General features: G+C 40.8%; 1 long non-coding RNA gene across 1 annotated transcript; it reads left to right on the top strand.

Moving 5' to 3' along the window:
- LOC122551001 lies at positions 1 to 7,723 on the top strand. The gene is made up of 2 exons (XR_006311987.1): positions 1 to 60; positions 6,436 to 7,723. It is a non-coding gene; the product is annotated as an uncharacterized LOC122551001 (long non-coding RNA).
- The last annotated feature ends 6,552 nt before the right edge of the window (positions 7,724 to 14,275 follow it).

The following is a 14,275-nucleotide window of genomic DNA, read 5'->3' on the forward strand; positions in this document are numbered from 1 at the left end:
CTCTCTGAGGCTCCCTCTAGATATCCTCAGGAACCGCCAGTGCGCCTGAAAGGGAAAAGGGTAAGTAATCTACTCTTAACTGGATTTAAATACATCATCAACTTGTTTAGGTTTTGCTTCATTTCATGGCTTTTTTTTTGTTGGATTTATGTTTTCTGTTGCCTTTTCAACATTCTTTTTGGCATAAACATTAAACATCACCCTCTGGGATTAATGTTAAATGTCACCCTCTGGGATTAACATGTAAATCAATTATGACTTAATTGCTTCCTACCACAGTCACCACATAGTTTGTAAATCACCTGCTAAAGCTCATTGTGGAGCTCCAGACCATTCTGAGACAGGAAGTACCAAATGGTCATCTCAAATCCGTGTGCAAAAAGCTCCTCACCTTCCCTTGGCAAAGCGTCGGTACCCCCTGGGGGATCCATTTACCCGGACCACTGGCTTGAGGTTGTCTCCCACATTGTTCAGTTTGCAGAATCCATTAAACAGGAGAAATATTTTTCACTTTCCCATCACTCCCCTGCCTGGGGCAGCTGATCCAATATGGCCACCATTGATCAGGATTACAATCTGGACTTGAAAATGACAGCAATTATTTTGACAAAAATATCATTTTCTTTAGCGACCACACTGTAGTTGTCCTGAAACGCCCCCTTTCCTTTTAAGTTCTAACTTGTGTTTTCTGGAGTTAGCCTGCAACGGACTGATTCTAGCATTGGGTCAAAATGAAACTAAGCTGTCAAGCCCCAGTTGGTAACAGCTTGCTTTCTGAGCCTGAGCTGATGTTTCAGTTTTACTCAGTCCCTTCCTCCTTGTGAGCCAGATTCAACACTAACACTCACATGGAACTCTGCATTCTGTGGTGTGAGTTATGCTGGTTCCATATAGCCATTCAGGGTGTTTAGAAACAACTATGTAAGGACATGTGCAACAATGGATCTGACGCTGGGGTACAGAGAACGACATTAACACAGTACAGCAACACCTTAAATGTCAAAGTGTCAATATATTCATGGCTTTGCTGTGATAGAAAATGTTTAGACCATATTTCTACAGCATCCAGTTACTCAAGATTTTCATCAGGTATTAATGAGGCATGAAGTGCTATTTATTACGATGTTGCTAAATGTTGGTGGTTTTGATTTTATTGCAGTGACAGGAGTTCATTTTAAATCGTACTTTAGTCTTTTGTAAGATTCTCACCCAGCTGTGGATGGGAAAGATGGATAGTCACAACCTATGATTGGTGAATTCACTGCAATATTTGCTTTCTGTAGTATTGCTGGTTAATGCATTCCTTCCCTGGCACCTCTGTCATTTTAATTTCACAGTGCCTGTAACCCCATACTTTTCTGTGAAACAATTGAGAAATGATTTTGTTTTTGGACATTTAGATCATTGAGTGTGAGATTCCCTTCAGGAAGGGGGATGTTTACTGTAAATTATTGGCATAAATGTCTGCAGGTAAAAATTCAGTAAAGTTGTTATCACCTCTGCTGCACCCAGAAGCAGAACTTCTCATCACCCTCAGATTAACACAGACAGCAAATCATTTCCACACAGCAATGAGTGTCTGGGGGCTGCATGCATGAAATTAATTGATCAGAAATTAGGAATGTGTGTGATAATAGACAGGAGAGGATTGCTCATCTTGTTGAGCCTGTGCTCTCCAGTTGGAGTTGGAGTTGGGGGGGAGGGAGGGGTCGGTGTTGCCAGTGAGACCCCACATCATCTCCTTTCCAGGATTAAATATGCCAGTCAGCCCCATGCCAGGTTGATTGTTGCCCTTAGGATCAGGGACCCCCACTCCACCCAGTGGAATTCTCACCCACTGAGGACCGAGCCAGTACCCACTGGGGAAGGACCTGAAAGCCAGGAGCAGCTGGCTGACTGGGAGAGGGGGCACAGGTAAGGGAAAAGGGTTTAGCAGCAAAGGTAAGCCATTGGCTCCCAGCGAGATATCCTTTGGAATGGCCTTCTGCCCCTCCCCACCCTTCAGATGGCAAACACACCAGGGTGACCTCCCTCCACTTGGGTCCCAACCAATGGTAACAGCTGTTTAACACACATCATTTCAGGAAGACCATCCCTCAGCCCCCCAGCTGAGACTTCACAGGGCTGGAGTTGGAAATGTCATGGGATTCCTAACCTCCCACCTGGTTAAACATGCCCTCCCCCTCCACCCTTACCCATCTCCAACCTGCCCTGGTTGTATTTGCAACACCAAGCACGTCCCACCTTCCCTCCAATCTCTTAGGAGAGGCGCATGGTGAGAAACTCACTCACAATGTTAGGCGAATATGATTCCAGAAAGTTCCTCTTCACTCTGAAAGGTGGTTGTCATGATGACAGACCCCATCAGTCCTAGCAAGCCTACTTTCTGACTGTACTCCAGAGTTACCTCACGTCTTGTAATAGTATGAAACCCATACAGAAATTAAACCAGTTGATGATTCACCTTTAACCTGGATCCAGTCATGTTAATTGGAGAGCATAGTGAACAATTATAATGGAGAACAATCCACTTTACTTCCTCCCTCCCCTCATTGGGGTCTTAACAATTGAGAGCAAGACCATTAAAGTCAGGACCCTGTGTGGCCATTGGCTTTATTTTCCTCCTGCACATTGTCTAAAAGTTGCCTCTTTCAGTAAAGCCTTTGCTCACTTCCTTACTCTCCCACCATGGCTCAGTGTCAAATTTTGTTCAGTGCTTCTTTGATGTGTTTGCTTGATTTTATTGTGTTCAAGTGCTGGGCAAATGCATACTGCTCTGTTGCTGTACTCAGAGTTTATCCTAACAATTTACTTCAGTCTCAATGCTCCCTTTGAGCAGAATTGTTGGTGTGTGTGCATTCAGCGTTTTCTATGTTTTTATATCTATGTGCTTACATTTACTGTCAGCAGCAACATCTAACAATTGTTTGACCATCAATGTGATTTCTACACCCAGAAAGTATAGATTACTAGATTATAGATTAAGTATAATTAATAGAACATGGAACAGCTCAATGCGTCCTGAGTGCAGTGTTTTGTTGTCGTAGACACAGATTAATGATGACAAATCACTTGCTCTATTTAAATAACTCCTTAGGTTAATCCAGTAGCTGATAGCGTTGCTTCCAAAGTCATCACAAATAAATCCAACATATTGTTTTTCTGGGAATAACAGAATTCTCTTCACAGAACCTATATCCACACAATCATCACGATCCAGTCAGTCAAAGTCACAGCCCAGCATTATACACACTGCAGCCAAGATTTTTCTCCCTGGGAAGGTTAGTCCTAAAGGGGGGGTGAGGGAGTAGAGTGGATTTGAGGATACAGATACCTGACTTGCTGAAGTTGGCAGCACAGGCCATTATAAAAAGCAGCAAAACACTCACTGGACATTTCGAGATGGTCAGAATTGAAACGCAGGGAAGTGGTTAAACTTGTGTGATTGGATCACACCTATAAGCAATCCTGAAGTCCAAAGTTGAGATGGTGTAAAAGAAGATTAGGGAGGATGATTTCAGGATTGAGAGGTACAAGAGAAATGGTGGTATAGTCACTGGGTTAGTTACACAAGGCTGTGTGCTCTGGGAAATAGATTCAAAACTAACCAGGGCAGCTGGTGGACTTAAAATTCAACTAATAAATTAAAAAAAACCTACCCTGTGCTGGTAACCAGCATGAATTGCTGTAAAAGCCCAATTTTTTCACTAATGTCTTGTAAGGAGGGAAGTCTGCTGTCCCTGCCCAGTCTGGTCTAAACGCAACTCCAAAGCCACACCAATGTGACTGCCCCCTAAAACAGCCAAGCAAACCATTCAGTTCAAGGGCAGTTAAAGATAGGTGATGTGCTGATGCCCACTCCATACAAAAACTAAGGTAAAGAACTATCAGCAAAGATTACAGACTGAGTCTTTCTTCCTTTCAAAAAACATCCTCGTGTTAGAAGTATCTTTACAGAGCAAAAGCCTCTAGCTCCTGTGCCCACACCTGGTTGTCTATCTGCTGTAAACCCAGCGTTTCACATTTGGTCCATTACCTTACACAGCCATTGTGCTCATCTAAATATCTAAACATTACTTAAATATACTGAAGCATGAAAAGATTGTGATCTCGTTGATTACAATAGCAAATGTGTTTAACTTGTTAAGGGAGAGACCAGAACTTTAGAGCCATAAATGTAATAATATTTTGATCATTAATAAATCCTATCAGGAATTCAGGAGAATCGTTTTTACTCAGAAAGCAATTGAATTTCTTTAGCATTAACAGTGGTTGAAATAATAAAATCATACAGTATATAAGAGGCCCTTCGGCCCATCTAATATGCACTGCCAAAAAAGATACTACTCCCTACACTAGTCCCACTTCCCCCCACTAGGCCTTGGTTGTTACAACATTCCAAGTGCTTATCCCAGTACTGTTTAAAGGTTGTGATATTTCCCACCTCAAAGCCCCTCCTAGGCAGTGCATTCCAGAACCTTACCTCTCTCTGGGTGAAGAGAAAATTAAAAATTACATTCCCTTGTTATTGACAATGCGAAGGGTGTCTTTACGGAGACGCCAGTTAAACACACAGGACAGAAAGGAATGAAAGGGTGGGGGTAGGTGAAGAACAGCGAAGCATAAATAGAGTCCACTCCAGTCAGGCAAAGTGACCAATTTCTGCAGGATACATTTTGCTGAAGTAGTTCCAGGGATGAGGAGTTTCAATTACATGGATAGATTGGAGAAACGATGGTTGAGGGGAGATTTGATAGGGAGCTTGAGTCTTTGGGAAGAAAATGTCAGTATCACTGGAAGGAATGAGAACCAAAGGGACAGATTGGTAAGGAAGTAGTAGTGATGACAAGGATAAACTTCTTTCACATAGCAAGTGGTTTGGATCTGGAATGCACATTCCCCAGGGAATGATGGCCTTCAAAAGGGAATTTGATCATCATTAGAAAAGCAACAGTGCAGGGTGAGAGCAAGAGGGTTTAGTGGAGTGACGTGCACCTTCAATGGGCTAGCACAAACATGAAGTTGAAAAGCAGGACAGGCAGCATTGAAGGAGCAGGAGAGTTGACGCTTTGGGCAAGAGTCCTTCAATCAGGAATGTTGGGGGGTGGTGGAGTAGAAGGAAAACGGGCTGAGAGCTGGGGGGGGGGGGAAGAAGAAGGTAACTGGGAAAGCGATAAGTAGGTGCAGGTGGAAGGTGATGGTGATAGATTGGAGTGAAGGGTGGAGCAGATAGGTGGGAAGGAAGATGGACAATTCAAAAGGGCAGTGCCGGGTTGGATCTGGGACAAGGTTGGAGCCAAAGGGAAGGGAGATGAGGAAACTGGTGAAATCATCATTGATTCAGTGTGGTTGGAGGGTCCCAAGGTGGAAGATGAGATGTTCCTCCTATGCAGACATGACAGATTGAATGGCCCTATAATGTAACTCTTCCATAAAATTCTACAGAACTAAATGGTTCTGACATGAAATAAGGTGCAGCGCTAACTCAGCATAAATTAGAAACTGTTCTTTTAAGATAATGAAAAGGCACTGCACTTCAAAAATGCAAACTTTAAAAAAAAAGTACTAAAAGGAGGATTTAAGAAGCCAGTAAATATCCAAATTTTAAACAATTACAATTGGAAAGAAGAAAATTCTAGTGCTGTACCAGACTGGACCTAATATCCAGATTAAAATGTTATCCCTCAGAATAACTAAAGCTCAACCTTTAAGGTACAAGTGAAATTTGAGGCTTTTTTCTCAAGTGAGTAACATTGTTGTTTGGGGCTTTAGTCCTTTCATTTCAGTATCATCATTGCAATCTTTTCTGTTTTGTTTCTTTGCTCATCTGCTGGGAACAGAAGAAGAGTGTTCATTTTACACCTTAATAAACGCACTGTAACCTTCTTCACGTAAGTGACCAACTGAAGATACCAATAGCAGGAGCTCCTCTGGGTCTGATGCAGCTGAGCCACATTTAGAAACTATTGCGAAAGAAAAACACTCCTCCCCAAAAGTGATCGTGAAAATTCTTAACTAGTCCCACACTAAATCCACTGCAAATAATTTTTTTGTAAAGATTTTGCATTTTCATTTGTCAGAGGTCATGAGTTAACTGCTATCATGAGCATTTTATTTCCTTGGTCTATTTTTGTTTTAGTTCAAAATCAAAAATTCAAGACTTTGGGGAAGACTTTTTCTTTCACAACCTCATGTTTGTTTTCTTTGTAGAACTAAGTTGAGTAGACTTGTTCAGTTTGAGCCGCTGGATGCATTAGACAAATCTGCACTATGGTATCTTCAGGTGTGTGATATTTGGGTGCTATAATTAAATCAGAGTAGTCCTTTGTGCATTTTAAAATCCGTGTGCAGCTTCTGGTTTTCATTTACCCTTTAACGCAATCCCTTTCTACATTTTTTTAATAAAAACTAATCAAATCGTATGATGCACACTAGGTCCCTGGTGAAAACATTCCAAGGAGGGCACCGTCTCCAACCGTACATCCCCACCACCATCACCATCATTCTGGAGCTGGTATAGTAGATGGGCCAGACAGCCCAATGTGGGTCAGAGATATGGCTTCAAAAAAGAAAAAGGGACTGTTATCAAAAGGAAAGAAACTGCTGAGGAAGCTTGGTGGAGTGAAGTGATTCTTGTGGATTCGGAATAATCCTGCACTTCCACTGTCTTATTTCCACATGATGTCATAGCTGCCCTTTACATCCTTGCCTTAGATATGCACAATGATCTTATTTTTTAAAACCCACTCAGTAAGAGAAGGTATACGTTGTATGTGCTGTCTGTATTCATTAACCTTCTCACCACCAAAAAGCCATTAGGTTAAAGCTGTGAAAGTCTTGTGTTTGCTTACCTGGGTCAGTGTCCAGTGTTGCCCTTTCTTTTTACCTTCCCCCCCCACTCTGGAACTATGGCTCTACGTTTCCATCTCACAGTGAACATTGTCTGAGCAACAAAGTGGCATTCAACTGAAGAGGAAAACAATTAGCAAACCCCCCTCTCTTTGCCACCTGATGCATTTCATACCACATACATGAAAATGCATGCATTTCCTTCAAAATGTATACTTGATATCAGTTTTTGTGTCTGAAACTGGTTAAAATTGGTATATGTTCTTGATAAAATAATGGCATGCAAGAAAACAAGCCAGTGCAAGAAATCATACTTTAATGTGTTCACTGATAGAGTTTTACCTCCCCATGAAATTGCAGTTGATGGGTTGTTTTAAGAGCAACACAGTTTTGTATTACAACAAAAACAATAATTGGCTGATTAATGTGTTTTCACATGCTGGCCACGACTGACCTTTAGACCTTACCAGGTATGGCTATGGAAGTATGCTAATAAATATTAACCAGCCAATTAAACAGATTTCCTACATGCCTTTAATTTAATATAATGACATTTAACTGATGTTTCTCTTTTGTACATTGGATCATTTGTAAATTCTTGGTTTTACTGTTTTTATACATTATTTACAGATTGCCTTCCTTTTTGTAAAATGTCCTTCCAATGAAATGATGCTACTCCCTCCCCAGGTTGTGACTACAACAGTCAGACTACAGTGTAAAGTATTGTAAATTATTGCTGTATTCACATGCTATCCTTACTGAAGAGCTAACCAGCCTTTAATATGTTTGTGGTAACAGATGTGGGTGCATGCATGTGTAAATTTATTCATGTGTAAAAAGTTTTTATAAATAAATAATTCAATTTTTTGCAGAATATCCAACTTCTCTATTGTATATGTTATGGCTTGAATATTTACTGGCAAATGCTGTTCCTAAGTTGGAAACCGATGTCAACAGACATTTCCCTCAAAGCTTATGCTTGACACTGACTTCAAATTTACAAATAATGCTGGTGGTTCGCTGATCAAAATTACAGTACTTGAGGCCTTTCAGCCCTTTGTGCCTGTGCTAATGTTTGCTGTTCAACCACATTGTCATCTGATTCCCAAACAAGAGTAACATTTCTATCAATAATTGCAAAGATTTGAACAATTATTTTACAACAGCCAACAATATATTAAAGCAATAGATAAGGATTTCTCATGAATCAAGTGCAAACTGAGTTGCTTAGAATTACGAATGCAATGACCATTTAGGAAAACTAGTGAAGATAAATTAGCCTGACAGGCTTGTGATCAGGGTGTATGTTAATATCAGGTGCTGGGTGCACCTAGTTAATAAGTACCTTATTAATGAGAAGTGGGGAGGACCATTTTCCCTTAGTGTACAGTCAGGGTGAAAGGCCAGCTGCTCGATTCATTGGGCAGCACACCAAGATCGAAATTAATAATCAGGTCAGTGAGAAATAGTGACTGGTTAATGCTAACTTGGCTTTCCATGATTGACAGAGGGAGCTGAGGAGCAGCAGGGTCTTCCATTCTGGGAACTATAGAACATCTCACATTGGAAGCTCAATCCCAATTGCCCTGACAAACATTCATACATTAATTGATGGTGAGTTACAAAATCAAGATTAAAATACATGGAACCATTTATTTCTGCCACCTTTAGAAAGATTTGAGTTTAATAAGATGTAGAGATGACACAATGAAAACTCATGGTCCACTTCACCAATGCAGCACAATCAATCCTCATTGCTTTTCATAATTCAAATGATTTTCAACTGTGATACATTTTAAATCAAAAATTAAAATGTTTTAAGAATGTCAACATTTTTGTGCCCTTTGTGATTAGTTGCACTAATCCTGAAATTCTTTCACTTTAGGTGGATGGGACTGTCTCTAAGAGGCAGGAGTCAACGAGAATATAGTCCACAGGACAGCAACGCAGAAATGTCTTCTGATCTGCCATGCCTCTGCAAAATGCGAAGGAACCACCTTTTCTTTTGTTTTTTAAAATTAAAAATTGGGTCTGCATCGAGGATTTCTTCATCCCCTCTGGAAGGTGCTATTTTTTTTTAAAAAGGCAGTTTTTAAAAATATATATTTTTGTTACAAATTTCTCCGGCAACCTTCAAACGCAATTGTTTTCAACTCAAATGGAGCAATGGATCTAGTGGGGAGAGGATCACAATCTGTGATGTGAAGCTCAATCTACAACAGGGGCTAGACCCTGCTCATCTCATCAACACTGCAAATACTGTGAACCTGCAGACTGGAGCATTCAAAAGGGGTAATGCCTGTGCTATTGTGTTCTTTAACTAATGCCATCAAAAAGAGAACACCTTTGCAAAAAGTGAGTGAGATTTAATAGTCAGCCAAATTACAAAATTGCTTAGTGAAGGGATAACCCCTTGTTTAAATAATTGCTATTCCCTGACCCTCCATCCTCCTTTCAGCAAGGATAGAAATGTCCAGCACACAGCAAGAGCCATGCTTTCACCTGTTGAGTGATGGAACCATATGTACATCTTCTGTATCTTCAAACAACGAAAAATTGAAGAATCTGACTTTGGCACCACACTGACATTGCTCACATCATGGGGCTACTCTGAACCATCCTCCCCAGTTTGAGGAGCTCCTTTGGTTAAGCTAGTTACCTTCATCCCCATTTTAAATGCTTGGTATCTCTTGTAGATTAAAATGCTCATTAAAGAAAAACTTAAAACTGCACCGCACTTCACTTTGCACCCCCTCCAAATTTGCCACGTTATGGAGACAGCTGGGGGGCTAACTTAACTCTTTCAAAGAATGAGCACAATCATAATGGACTGAATGCCTTTTTATAATAGCATCAATATCAATAATGCTCTCAGCAAGAAAACACAGGAACATTGTATCTGAAAGGTGTGCGCGCACTGGAAGGGAGATTCACCAGGATGCTACTATGAGGAAAGATTGGGTAGACCGGGCAGTTCTGCTTGGAGCAATGAAGGTTGGAGGGGGACCCGATAGAGGAGTTCTGGCTAGGGTAGATAGGAAGGCACTTTTCTATTAGTAAAGGGGGTCAATAACCAGGTGACTGACAGATTTAAATTTTGAGGGAGAAGGCTCAGAGGAGAGTTGAAGAGAAATACTTTCACCCAGACAGTAGGAGGAGTCTGGAACACTCTGCCTGAAAGGATGGTGGAATCAGAAATTCTTGTAACGTTTAAACAATATTTAGATATTTGAATTTCCATAACCCCTGGGGATGTGTGTTGACAGTTCCTTGTTGACTTGGGCAGGCATAATGGGCTGAATGGCCTCCTCTGTGCTGGAAACATCCACGAGTCCACATCCAAGACACCCAGTTCTGATCCAAACCCAAATGGCCCTTTTCATAATTTACCTTCCACTCAGGCACATTCTAAATCTGAAGAGTTTCTTTCAGTGATTCCATTGGCCACCAAGTTTACAAAAACTCTACTGTATGTTAAAGCATTATAATGTTAGCATACCGCGCTAGGGAGAGGGATGAACAGAACTGAAGATTTCAACACAAGGCAGAAACTCTTGGTGAACCTGGGCAGCAATTCTAAATCTCTCTTACTGCAATTGCATTTGAAGTCTGTCCACATCAAGGACAGCAGATATACTATTGCCTTCTAGCAATTTTACACAAGGGTAAACATAACCCAGTTATTGCTGCAAGTGTTATAAATTAGGAAAATTAGTCTCAATCCCACAATACCACAAAACTAAGTTACCAACTTTATTTTGGAATAAATGCTCCAAGATCACCAACAATACTGAGAAACCTTGATTATCCAAATGAGATGGGCAGGCACTATTTTGTTTGGATAATCGATTTTACCTTGAACAACCTTAAACTGATCTGGCGCTGTGCTCTATCAGAGAATTTGTTAAATCTATAACTTTAATGAATCTGCCATTTAAACAAACTAATCCTTGCAGTCTGCAAATTACAGGTAAAAATTATGTGACTATTTATGTGACTTACCATCACATAAATGGTGTATATCAAATCAAATTATTAAACAAGATACCAAACAGCTTCTACAATCCCAAGAGCATTTGTCAGTTTCTGGGAACTCAGTCTCATGATAGACTGGGGTGGCTCAGTGGTTAGCACTGCTGCCTCACAGTGCCAGGTTTGATTCCAGCCTTGGGTGACTGTCTGTGGAGTCTGCACATTCTCCCCGTGTCTGTGTGGGTTTCCTCCGGGTGCTCCAGTTTCCTTCCACAGTCCAAAGATGTGCAGGTCAGGTGAATTGGCCATGCTAAATTGCCTATAGTGTTAGGTACATCAGTCAGAGGGAAACGGGTCTGGGGGGGTTACTCTTCGGAGGGTCAGTGTGGACTTGTTGGGCCGAAAGGCCTGTTTCTACACTGTAGGTAACCTAATCCAGAAGACAGAAGCACCACCTCGCACATGCATTTACATTCTTGGCCTGGTTTTTAAAATGATCGGCCCAGTAAAATGACGAGAAGACCCTGTACTGTAAAACACTTACTTTTGCAAAGGGCTGTATAACAACCCTTACCTAAAAATATCCAATCACTGATGCTTGAGCTGCTTGTGGTTTTGTTTTACCCAGCATTTTCACATCATCTTCAGGACAGGTAAATCAAATACACTTACCTCTGTGAAATCATCTTTGGACAATTCAAAATTCGGATAATCGAGGTTCCTGTGTACTATTGAAAAGTTACTGTCATAAGTACTGCTTCCTCCCCTTTAAAGCACAGGAGATGCGCGAGAGAGAGAGCACACAAACATGCTTTCTACACTCAGCCTGTTTTGCAAAGTGCCGTACCAGAAAGTTCCAGTGGTTATGGAATTGAATTTAATTTTCCATCCACACCAGGAGAGATTGCTTGGAGCAGGACTGCCCCTGAGCTGGTCAAAACTGATTATTAGAACACTCCAACGGCAAAGTCCCCCAAATTATGAAGATGGTTACTTCACTTTAATTGCCTCTTCACACTATCCCACAAACAACATTGGGCCCGGAGACCAGATCAATTAGTTTTAGTTAGTAACAAGGCCCCTGCGATAGGATAAGGAGGCTATGGCTTTGACAATATAAGGAGTCACCAGGCTAAAGCTGAACTCTGAAAGTTGACCAGGTGCCTCCATTCACAGGATGTTCCTTTCTCTTTTAAATTATGATTCGGAGATGCCGGTGTTGGACTGGGGTGTACAAAGTTAAAAATCACACAACACCAGGTTATAGTCCAACAGGTTTAATTGGAAGCATACTAGCTTTCGGAGCAACGTTCCTTCATCAGGTGATTGTCACCTGATGAAGGAGCGTCGCTCCGAAAGCTAGTGTGCTTCCAATTAGACCTGTTGGACTATAACCTGGTGTTGTGTAATCTTTTAAATTAGAGAGAGAGAGAGAGACTCTTGTTTATTGTGACATACGTACCCAGCACCAGTAACCAGTCAGCTGCGGCAGAGACAAATGCATCCAATCAGAAAAAGATTTTTTCACAAACTGGAGGAGCTTGTGACAGATCCCTAACTTGAAGGTCACTGATTGTAGACGGTGACAAGATGGAATTGCCCAGAAACAACAATGAACTCTGCATTTGTTTGGTACCTTTCCAAATATTTCAATGCACTTTACACTCAAATTCTGTCAAATGTAGCTTTGCAGTTACGAAGGGTAAGCAAAGCAGCTGGGTGACACCCAGGTAAATGGCCAGCTGAATGGTTGCAATGAGGTTGGTTGAGAGTTAATGGGCCCAACCCACTGGAAGAATTCTCCCATTCCCCACATAATGAAATGGACCCAAAACAGGCAGATTCTATTTTGAAAGACAGCGCCTGCAACCATCCTTCAGTCCTACATGGAGATTAATCTGGACTCCACTAACTCATAGGCAAAGGTACTACCATTACCACTGAGCTTGGGTGAATGACAATTCCCATGTTGCACCTAGGAATTTGTTGGAAACTTCTTTTAAACAACACACAAAGACATGAACAACCTTCAAACCGCTTCATAATGAGAACTGCTTCAACATCCTTGATAATACAATGCTGAAGAAACTGGACATCCTGAAGAACACTTGCCTGTACAGTATACCAGATTTGGGATTAACTGACAAATACCTTTCATATGTGAGCTTATTCACATTAACCATAAAGTAATTAACCTTACCAATTATACTGGTTGCATCTCCAATTGAGATTGTGGGAGAAGTTGTCAGTGTAGTTACAAAACTCACTTTGGACTGAACACTATATTAATTGGTTCAGAACATTAAAACTTATCAAAGTATCACTTAGAAATTTCAGACCGACCTCTGACATTCAGCAGCATCCATTCCTCTAAGGCCATCTAAGCATCTTTTATAGGAATCAATTAGTCCTCCCAATTGATGGCATCTCAACAGCAGAAGTTGAAGATGATTCTTCTGGAAGAGGGGATTGGTTTCCAAATAGACATGGAATCTGATTCAGTTGGATTGGAATCACAGACTGGCAGGTCAAGCAGTAAATTAGCAATGGGAAGTCTTCAATAATTTGCATAAAGTGTAAACAAATTCCATAAGTTGGGTAAGCAAGGGCATACAAAGCTTCAGAGTTTAAAAGCAAACAGAAAACAAGTAAAGAATAAATATCAGATTCAGAGAAAACTGAATTTTTTTTTAAAAAAAAAGAGGGACAAGTGTATACAAAAAGAGAATTAGTATGTCCAAGTGTGATTGATCAGGGTCAAAAAAGGAGACGATTCTGTGACAGTAAAACAACGCACATTGTATCTGTCTTTACAGAAGATGCTGCCATATTGGAACATCGAAGGAGCAGTAGAGAAGTTGGATCAAATGTGGCTCGTATTCAAGACTGTCGCACAGAGTAAAGTCTTGTTGTGAATTGGCCATATTCCAGGTTACTGAGGGAAGCAGAAAGAGGAATTACAAAGGCTATGGTCATAGTCAGTTTTCCTTGGCCAAGGCACAGTGCCAGAGGACTAAAGGCTTACAAACATTGAAAGCTGCTCAAAAGCTGGGCAGGAATAAACCCAAAATGTACATGTCAGTTTAATTTCACTGGGTGGGGAAACTTTTATTTTTAAAGGAGTCAACAATCCAGGTCAACTTGTGGAAAATCATGGATTAAAATAAGTCAACCCATTTGTTGAAGGCAACAGTGTCTGAGGAACTTGATTGAAATCTTTGATAAATTATGGGGAGTAAAGGCACTTGGCAAATTATCATAATAAAATAGTCAAAGGACTGAAGGTCCATGGAAGCAAAACCATCTCAGGGACTGAAACCTGTAATGACGAATAATTGCTTTATAAGCTGGTGAGATACATACACAGCAGTGAAGTGATCTCTAACCCCAGGATTTGGTGCTCTTTAGGTGTTAATTTATGATCTAATTTTGGATATTCAAAGTTTGCAGACGA

Source organism: Chiloscyllium plagiosum, chromosome 6, assembly GCF_004010195.1.
Source record: "Chiloscyllium plagiosum isolate BGI_BamShark_2017 chromosome 6, ASM401019v2, whole genome shotgun sequence".
NCBI lineage: Eukaryota > Metazoa > Chordata > Chondrichthyes > Orectolobiformes > Hemiscylliidae > Chiloscyllium > Chiloscyllium plagiosum.